Genomic DNA, 10,721 nt, shown 5'->3' with positions numbered 1-10,721 from the left:
ATACAACACCCTTGAACATCAGGGGTTATTTTAATCATGCAGGCAACTGTTCATCAGCAACTGGACTGAAATAACCAGTCTTGGTTTCATGTGCCACACATTGCACAACTGAACAGACAATGGCTGAACAGTTTTCAACTTTTGTTCGAGGAATCTATTTTAAAAAGATGGTTCATTAAATAACAAATTTTTCATCTATGCTCTTTTGGTTTTCCATCACGAAGGAGTAAGCTTCAGCATTTACTTGACAATTGCAGCTCTTGATCATCAGTTTTGTCCAGTCATATTGAGGAAGTTTGAGTTCATTTGCATGACTGCATTCACTTTCACCAGTTGTATTATATTTGTGGGGCAAGGTTTTGGAGTGGGGAAGGCTTCTCTTTTGTGAAAAGAGGACAGAAACTTTGCCCATGTCTAATAAAACCAACACCAGCTGGCTGCAAGACACACCCACTGCTGGGCAAGGCTGAGCCCTCAGCAGCAGAGGTATTGACTCTGGGGTAACATATTTAAGATGGGTAAAATAATCCCCCTATAAAAACAAACACAAAGAGGAGAGAGAGTATGTGAGAATAACGACTCTGTGGGCACCAAGGTGAGTGAGGGAGGGGAGGAGGTGCTCCAAGGGCCAGAGCTGAATTCGTGCTGCAGCCCATAGTGAAGACCATGGTGAGGCAGAGGTGCCCCTGCAGTGCATGGATCATCTCACACAGAGCAGGTGGATGCTCAAAGGAAGCTGTGACCCTGTGGCACTGCAGCAGGCTCCTGGTAGGACCTGTGGAGCCATGGAAGGTGGAGGAGCAGGCTTGCTGGCAAGATTTGCGACCCTGTGCAGGATTCACACTGGACCAGCCTTTTTCTGAAGACCTGCAGCCTGTGAAAAATATTCACACTGGAGCAGTTCATGAAGACCTACAGCCTGTGAGAAGGATTGCTGTTGGAGAAGTTTGTGGGGGACTGTCTCCCTTGAGAAGGACCACACACTGGAGCAGGCAAAGAGTGTGAGGAGAAAGACACAACAGAGATGTTTGATGAACTGGCCATGGCCCCTATTCCCCATCTCCCTGTGTCATGTGGAGAGAGGAGGTAGGGAAGAATTGTGAATTAAGTTGGTTCCAGAAAGAAGGAAGAAGTGGGCAGAAGGTGTTTTAGGTTTTTATTTATTTCTCAGTATCTGGTCTTATTTGATTGGAAATAAATGTAATTAATTTTCCCAAGCTGAGTCTGTTTGCCTGTGATGGTACTCAGTGAGTGACCTCCCTGTCCTTATCTCAACCACGATGTCTTCTTTTATCTCCCTAGTCCAGCTGGAGAGTGGAGTGATAGGATGGCTTTGGAAGATACCTGGAATACAACCAGAGCAAAACATCACATCAACACTTTCCATTCATTAACATTCACTACCTTTTTTATATTCTGTAAGTCCTAAATATCTCCAGATTCAGTTGAAATAATGAGATAAGACTGATTGCAAAGAAAATATTCTCTTGTATATTTTTGCTCTTCAAACAAGAGTAACTGGGAGAGCTCTATAAAGAGGCCTTTGAAATGGTCAGCAATGCAGACCTGGAGGAATGCTTCTGTACTAGTCGGAAATTTTAACATGCCAGCCCCAAACAGCCCGATCCCAGATACCAAATCTAGTTGTATTAAATATAAAACAACTCCACTAGTGTTTTCATGGATGGTGGGTAATATTTATTCTGCTGGCTCGTAAGCAGCAGCAACTGAAAAGGAAGGCAGTAACCATTTTTTTTTTTCTTACAGCTGACAGTTTTATGTGCTTTCCAGTTTTTGATGAATAGCAGAATTTCCTTTTTTCCTCCTTTCATCTCTATTCATATGTCAACTTGAGCTCAACACTGAAAAATGTCACTTGTCATATCCAGACTCTAGTAATATTTTCATATTGTCTTCAGGCAGTTATAGCAATGTTGTTTAAATGTATATTGACTTACCTGTAACATAGACACAGCTTTCAGTTTCTCCACAGTTTTGCACTCTCTGATGACACTATTCACTGCTTACAGTCTTAAGTTATCTCTCAAAGGCTACATTACACATACATGGCAGAGATGAAGATGGATGTTTACTGCAAAAATCCCTTTGTCTGAATAATGTTTTTCATTTTAAAATCTCAAGCTGCTGTATCATAGATTGATTAGGCAATAAGAAAAAATATCACCCCATGTTTTACTATTTCTTAAATTTTCAACATGTATTCTGATACTGAAACAAACTATGTCTGTCACTCATTCTCTCAGGGTAACTACTCATCATACTCCTCCTCATATTGTTCTACCCTTTTTCCTGACAACAGGCTACACATAGGATGGACACTCCATTTAACTACCATTGCCTCTGAGATTCCTGAAGAAATCTCTCTTACTGAAATGCCTGTGTTAGTTTCTTTCAGCAGCATTCATGCTTACAGTTTTAGAATGGGTTTTTGTTGTTGGTTGTTTTGGGGTTTTTTTGCCTCCAATAAGTAAGTTGCTTTGGGAAAACTGCTTCTGACACTATCATTCAGGTTTTCTATTCTAAAAAAACAACTCATCATTTCATTTTGTTTGCTTTGGTACACAGCATTCAGCTAGTGAAGCTCACAGTTGAGCTGACAACTATATTATTCTTCCTCACCTTTTGGTTTTAATAGTGGTCTCCAAAGGTAAGATGGTGCTGTTAAGTGTCAGTTAGGTAAACTTCATCTTTGGAGATAAGAAATTTCAGGACCAGTAGCCAATAGCAAAGACAACTTTCTCATATGTCTGCAGACTAAGAACACACTCTGCCTTTGTACAGAAGCACTTGAATATCAGGAGGAGGAACTACACCACTTGCCAGTATTTCCTTCCACTCCACCCCTCTGCACCAATTAATACCATCATGTGATCTAGAGCACTAATTATTTTAAATTAATATTATAATTAAGATTCCTGAAAACATTTGTGCCAACACTCTGTAAAAAACATTTGTGCCATATTTTGTTTGCTCACATTTATATACTCCACTCTTTTGATAGATAACAAAAGTATCACTATCTATTTATCTAAAGTGGGCAAAATATAAAATGAAATATTTCCACATGGCAACATCATCAAACTATACCAAGTTTCAGTCAGTCACAAGGATCTTTCTTTAGTCTAATAGTCCCAAATAATTAGTCTTTTCATAACTCCAAATGCCACTTAATGCCATTTTAAGATCATGGGTAACTTTTTCTGGGCATTTATACTGTCTGAAAATAGTAAATATTACCACCCACACTCACAACTTACTTTCTATATCAGAACAGCATCTGCACCAAAGTAGTTTTACTATTACACATTTCATAAGTAAAATGTGGTGTTCAACTATACTCTTACATCATCTGAACATGGATTTCAGAAGCGTCACGTAGATTACTCTTGCTTTTAATTAAAGCTGAATAAAGTTTACTTTGCAAAAATGCCTTTTGCTTGATTGAGAATGAAACTTGGTGTCCTCAGAGGATGGCTCTTGACCTTAGGTCACTATGACTAAAAACAGACCAATTGGTATTGAATATATATTAAATCTCTTCCCTGATTAGTCTTCAATTTGATAATTAAATAAAATTCTTTACCATACACATTTGTTTCTGAGATAACCTCCTCACAAACTTATTTCTGCACTTTTATAAGGTAGCAGCCAATTTTGATTATAAAGACAACCTTTGCAAAACTACAAGGTTGTCTTGTGTAGTCAGATTGAAACCATAAATTGCTCCTGAGTTAAATCCTTCAGGTCTTACTGCTGTAAGAGCCTTTGATTAACTTCAATGGTAATTTTTCACAGTTTGACATTTTGTTACAACAATTGCATACACTAAGAAAAAATAAAAAGTCCATATGCCTTTCCAGCTAATTCAGCAGTGTTCCTGGGGCAAGAAAAATATGCCGGAAGGGCTGCCCGTACTGCCATTACATCATTGAATGGTCCTGGGCTTTTCAGGCAGTAACAGTTCCCATACTGACAATTATTAATGACATCTCGAAGAATTCTACAACTATTCCATTAGGGAAAATCAAGTATCATCAAAGGATTGCCAATTACTCCTCTTCTTCTACTATACAAAGATGCCTGACAGTGGGTGCCAAGGGGGATACATTTAGGTCTTTTACAGTCAGATGATAGGACTTAATATAGGGACATCTTTATAATGAGGGTAGAAAGGGAATCAGAAAGAGGTTGGGCAGATTTTTCATTCTATTCTGTGTTAACCACTACAAAAATGACACTATTTTTCCTTTTTTCTTTTTGCTAAAGGAGCAAAAAACACATAAACTCCATAAATCTCATAAAGGTGGTCATACTTTCTCTGTCAGCCTGAAGATTATCTTTTTCTAAAATTTCCTCATGAATTGCTGAAGGTACAAAGTGGAAGGAAAAAAGAGCAAATAGAATATCAGGACAAGGTGATTATGGCCAGGGGAGATGTCAGAAGGAGGTTTCTTATCTTCCTTTCCCATTACTTACTTACTTATAATGCAATAACCATTTCCCTATTGATGAGCTTGTCTCCTTCTTAACCAAGTTAAAACACCATACAGAATACTGTAACTCGCAGAATACAAATGCTGCAAACCTGGCTTTGATATGGAAGAATCCCTTAATGAAATGCTATAACTTGAGACACTATTTCTTTAAATATAAGCAGTTTAATCTTGAGGAAAGATATGCAATATTTTTGAGCATAAATATCAAGTTCTTACACAGTATTATAATCTAATTATTCTTTGTTCAAGTTACTGGAAAATATGAGATTAATAAAAAATTGACAGAAAAAATCACTCTGAAGGATTTTTTAATAAAATTTATTTATACTTTTCAGAAATCAGTTTTAGAGACTGTTCATTCTCTTCTTTTACAGTTACCATTTATTTCTAAAATGAAGAAAAAATATTTTTCATCTTTAGCAATACCAAATGTAAATTATCCCTTTGTTCCTCAAACCCAGTCTATCAAAATCACTATGAAAACAAAGGACATTATTTGGATTTTCCATTAGTGGAGTTCATTTTTTTCCTCCCAGCGTAGTTTCACCTGTCCTCTAACTCAGCTGAATCTTTTCAGGGATGGGGAAGAACAAAATTGGTCTACAGAAAGGAGAAGTAACAATGTGCAACTTTTTCATCCTTTCATTTAGAAAACAAGGTGGAAAAATATGAACGTTTATAAGGCCTGTTTTTTTCCATGGAATTTTCAGGCAGAGAGCAAATAATCAGGATGCAGAGTAAAGATTTCTGCCCAGAAACCCCAGTGCATCAGCAGCCTTCCAATTGTAGGCATACCAAAAGGAGTCAAGATTAGATCTTCTGTGATGATTTTCAAGATCATCAATTTTTTCTAGGAGGGGTTGTTTTTATTGTGTAGCTGTCAGCACTGTCTGCTGAAAAGCAGTTTAGATTATCTTTGGCTCTTTTAATTCTTTCCTCGCTTGTAGTTTTTCTTGCCACCATACCATCCAAGGTCACATAAACTGTTGATATATCTGATTTAATTGAAGGCACAAGACACATTAAATGGGAGAGATTACTTTCTTTTGATACAGCTAAGATCACTGGAATGGCCATGTTTTTTATTTAGTCTTTTCTTATGTTCATTTCTGACTAAGCTGCTGAGTGTATTAAGATCAGTGCTGATGCAGACACTCCATCCATGCCTGAAAGAAAATATCCAAATCACAACATTTGAGGTCTGCAATTGATTCTTAGGATGAGAACCTCAATGTTGAGTATAAGGCAAATGGTTGATTACTAGATCCCTATAGAAATAGTACATGCAGCACTTTTCCCACATTTACACACATGAATGGTACCTAAGAGCACATCAATACATGGACACAGTGTGATAAACACTGCACCAAGAATTTTGACAGCCACAGACAGGTGATGGCAGCATGCCATAATACCATCTTCTCCTGGCATAGTATGCTCTAGTTTTTCCATTATGTTATCCCATGTGAGAAAGAAACTGCACATGCACATTTTGTTATTTCAACAAACGACTCAATAGGTTGAGTTAAATAAAGAATTTAAAATAATTAAGAACTAAAGATATAATTAGAGACCTATGGTTTTTCAAAATAAGTTGTTTAAAATTTCACACTACTCTTTGCCAGAGACTTCATCTCTGAAATAGAAAAATGGAAAAAAACCCTTTCAGTAGAAAGAACAAGTTTAAAAAATGTGATACATTCCACTTTTAAACAGACTGTGAATATAAGCACCCTCTCCACCCCACTCTAGCTTTGACATTATAAGAGCACAGGGTACCACTCATTGATTTTCTCCCAGCTGCTACCAACTCAAATGTCTGATATGCAGGCAGGCCAGTGTTCTTTGAAGACATATGCCTAAATTTTACAGAATATAGGATTCAGCTACTTAAGGAAGCAAGGAAAAGCAATGGAAAACAAAGGTACTAGCAGCCCCAACACTATTAAAACAATAATAAAGTACACACATATATTTTAAAGAATATTAAATAGTTGTTATGGACAAACACTTCTCAGAAAGTTTTGATTTATCTACAAAATTATCCTGGAATTTACCACGTGTTATCCTAAACTGAGATGCCTGTGTTGTCTAAGTGGAATATTTCAAAGTCTAAAGGGTATATTATATCAGTAAAAAAAAGGTGAGAGAATAAAGCTGTGACTGCCGTGGAACCAGATATACCCAAGCCATGGAAATTATGTCCTACTGCAGGCACACACTGGAGCAAGATTTTCCCAGAGTCAGCTATAGTCCATACAATTTTGCATTTGCCTTCCAGAGCATCTTTAGGTTCCAAGAAAGTCTACCTGTGTACACTGACATCACCTGTTTGCTGAGTGTGTGTCTATGAGTTGTGAAATGTACCCTCAGCTGAGCTCTCGAGCTAATATTCCAAACAGTGGCAGCCACCCTGTGCTTGTCCGTGTGGAGCTCAGCAGGCACCAAGAAACCCTCCTGAGAATCAAGGTGACACTGGCACATCTCACTTCTGCCAAGGTCCTGCTAACAGATCCATGCTGCTGCTGTTTCACAACCCACTGCAGCCTCTGCTCTGAGACATCCTCTGCCCTGAGATGTGGTTGGATTTCTCTACATCTTGAACCAAAAAACTAATCACTGTCTAAGCTTCATAGGAGGGTATATGTCATACCTACAGGTACAGGTACTGACCACTTTTCCCTCAAAATTTATTGTGAATCAACTTCTGAACATTACAGAACTGTTTGTGTTGGGAGGGACTTTTAAGGGTTGTCTAGTCCAATTCTCCTGCAATGGCCAAAGACATCTTCAGCCAGATAAAGTTGCTCTAACCAGACCATGAATATTTCTGCAGATGGAGCCTCTACCACCTCTCTGAGCAACCAGTTCCTTCATAAAACTTTAGTGTTTATGTCTAATCTGAATTGAACCTCTTCCATTTTAGAACCAATACCTGTTCTAGTGTCGCAGGACCTTTTAAAAGATCTGGTCCCATCTTTTTTATGAGCCTCCTTTAAGTAGTCTCTCAACCTGTCCTTATTGGAAAGCTGTGTCAGCTCTCTATAACTTATGTAGCTCTCCTCTGCATCCACCATGACAGGTCTGTTTCCTTCTTATATTGAGGAGACCAGAACTGAGCACAGAACTTCAGGTGGGGTCTCACCAGAGTGAAGGAGAGTGCCTCCCTCACCCTGCTGGCCACGCTGCTTTTGATGCTGCCCAGGAGACTTTGGCTTTCTGGGCAGTGGGCACACATTGCTGAGCCATGGACAGATTTTCATCCATTAGCATTCTCAAGTCCTCCTCAGCAGGGTTGCTCTCAATCTCTTCATCCCCCAGTCTTGAGGGGTAACAAGCTAGGGTTTGAAGGCTTTTATGGTAAACCTCAACAGTCAGCAGAAACGAGTGTGCCTGCTTATTTCAACTATTTTTTTCCTGGTTCATTTTTCATGTGTCAGTCAGCACAAACAAAGCTAAGGTCTCATAAGATCTGAATTTGGCTTGGCTTTATTCAAGCTGGCGAACTTAATCAGCATCACCTCAAGGCACTCAGGAACTAGAACTGGCTGTCAAGGAAGACTGTGGCACAGTATTTGCTGTGTGAGAAGGGTTATGCCTGCAGACAAATCTGGCTGGAAGAAACTCAGGTCATTGACAAAGAAGGATGGTTTGACACAACATGAAGAAAAGTACACAACCTTGAGAGAAAGATGCTGAGGGTGTCTTTGGTGGGAGAAGAGAACAACAAATAGTTTGGGGAAGGAAAAGTCATCCTGTATGTGAAAAACTACACCTCTACTATCTTTTCATAAGCAATGGCGACTGTGGTCTGATGGAGTAGGGCAGGAAAGCACCCATTCAGAAAACCCTGTGTATTGGGTTTGAGTGACAAGGTTTAGGAGTGTTGGGAAGGGCACAGGGTTGGGTTGTGTAAGAATTTGCCAGAAGTTTCCTCCACAAGTTTGATAGAGCCAACTTCAGGTGGCTCCAAAGAGACCTGCTGCTGGCCAGAGCTGAGCCCATCAGCGATGGTGGCAGCATCTCTGGGATAATGTTGCAAGAATAAGGGAAAACAGCTATTGCACAAGAGAAATTGCAGCCAGAGAAGAGAAAAATAAACATATGTGAGAAAAACATCTCTGCAGTCACCAGGGTCAGGGGAGAAGGAGGGGCAGGGGTTGCTCCAGCTGCTGGAGCAGGGATTCCCCTACAGCCCAGGGTGCAGCTCATGGTGAGGCAGCTGTGCCCCCACAGGCCATGGAGGTCCATGATGGAGCAAAGGTCCACCTTCAGCCCATGGAACAGGCCATGTTGGAGCAGGTGGGTCCCAAAGGAAGTTGTGACTCCATGGGAAGCCCATGATGAGCCAGCTTCTGTCAGGACCTGTGGACCTGCAGGGATCCCATGCTGGAGCAATCTGTTTCTGAAGAACTATACCCCATGGCAGGGACCCTTAGTGGAGAGGTAACTGCAGTATGTGGGAAGGACCCATGTAGAAGTTTGTGGAGAACTGTGTGAGAAGTGTGTTGGTGTAGGTGAAGAGTGTGAGGTGTCATCTCTCTGAGAAGGAGGGAGCAGCAGGGGCAATGTGTGATTCTGTTACTGCAGCCCTCATCTTTCATGAACCTGTGTCAATAAGAGGGTAAGGTAGAAAATTTGGCAGTTCAGTTAAGTCCAGGAAAAAGGGAGGGATGGAGATGGTGTTTTAAGAATCTGTTTTATTTCTTGTTATCCTAGTCTGATTGGTAACAAATTCAATTAACTTCCCCAGGCTGAGTCTGTTTTGCTTGAGATGGTAACTGGTGTGTGACTCTCCCTGCCCTTATATTGACCCAAAACCTTTCATTTTATCTTCTCTCCCCTGTCCAGCTGAGGAAGGAAGTGATCGATCATCTTGGTAGGCACCTGGTGTCCAGCCAGGATCAACTCACCGCACTATGCAGGGGCAAAAGCTACATGGTAGATCACATTCCTGGTGTCAGAACTCATCACCAATTCCCATACACTTTTCTCCACTTTGTGTAGAAAAAGCAGCTTTAGAGAAATGTTTTGCAACCATCCTCATAAACATACATATAATCATTTTACCTAAGGGAAAGCCCCTTTCCAGTGCCAAACTCTAAAGTCAAACTGAATCCAGAGTGCAGAGCTCTGAGTATCTCTTTTTCTTCGGTTTTCTAAAAAATCTTAATAATTCAAGCTGTAGGTATGTTTTTAAGACTGTACTGTTCACTGAATACCATAAACATTTATATTAGCAACAGGATACACAAGTACAGTATAGATTGAATATATCAAGTTCTTCTTTAGTTATTGATTCATTTCGCTTTGACACAAATGGCCCATCTTTTATGTTTACGTGTAAGAAAAAACATGAAGCCTTGACTGGCCTTGCTGCTGTTGTAAAAATTTACTGAGGTGAAATTCACTAAGCCCTTTGTGAAACATACATTCTACTGGTATTCATTTAGTGAGACATGGGGACCTCTGGCCTCCAGCAGGTCTTTTAGCTGCTCAGCCTCTGTTTTAATATTTGTTTATCATGAAAACAAAAAAATTGTAACTCTCAATGTTAAATTGGAAAGTTTCTTTTAGGCTTTTCATAAACCAAGTGAAGCAAGCAATTGCTGTTGAAATAATTTGGCTTCCTTCATTTTAGATACTGGCACTTGTCAGATACCAAATCCCAGCATGTTGCTTGAGCTATTTGCCAAGAGTAACTTCTGGAAAGCTCCTCCACTGTGCCAATTAAATTGTCTCTTTCCTTTTACTCTTTACCAGTACTGGGACTCTGGTTTAGAATTACAGCAAAGCCTGGTGAGGTCTGCTCTGTGAACATGTGTTCAGCAATTATATACTATTAGTGGCTTACAAACTGCTTCCTCATCTGCCACAGCAGCATTTCAGCTGGTGCTTTGCAAGTGTGCCAGGATATTTCTGGACTGAGCTGCCACAGATGTCTCTGCTGAACCTTCAGTGTTATTGCCTCTGCTAAGATGGTATCTCTCAATAACAACTCATACCGGAGCCAAACACTTCCACAAGTTCTGTCTTTCCTAGACTGTCTTTCTCCCTGCTGGTTGACCTGGGTGATGAGTATCTTTTACAGGAAGAAAAAAGGATTGTTACCACTAGCAATTTCTGTATGTTTTATTAACTGTGGGATTATCCAAAAATTCTCAAAAGTTCCAGTGTTTCAGAAACACAACATCGTATACCAAA

At 39.8% G+C, this 10,721-nt stretch overlaps 1 long non-coding RNA gene across 1 annotated transcript in view; it reads right to left on the bottom strand.

The window, feature by feature from the left end:
- Positions 1 to 1,151: 1,151 nt before the first annotated feature.
- The window catches only part of LOC118687960 (uncharacterized), a 115,693-nt gene continuing 106,123 nt past the window's right edge, over positions 1,152 to 10,721 (bottom strand). The window contains exon 6 of the long non-coding RNA XR_004980421.2: positions 1,152 to 1,344. This is a non-coding gene — a long non-coding RNA (uncharacterized LOC118687960). The remainder of the gene's footprint in view (positions 1,345 to 10,721) is intronic.

This window comes from Molothrus ater, chromosome 2 (assembly GCF_012460135.2).
Source record: "Molothrus ater isolate BHLD 08-10-18 breed brown headed cowbird chromosome 2, BPBGC_Mater_1.1, whole genome shotgun sequence".
NCBI classification, from domain to species: Eukaryota; Metazoa; Chordata; class Aves; order Passeriformes; family Icteridae; genus Molothrus; species Molothrus ater.
This window is presented reverse-complemented; position numbering and strand designations above follow the sequence as displayed.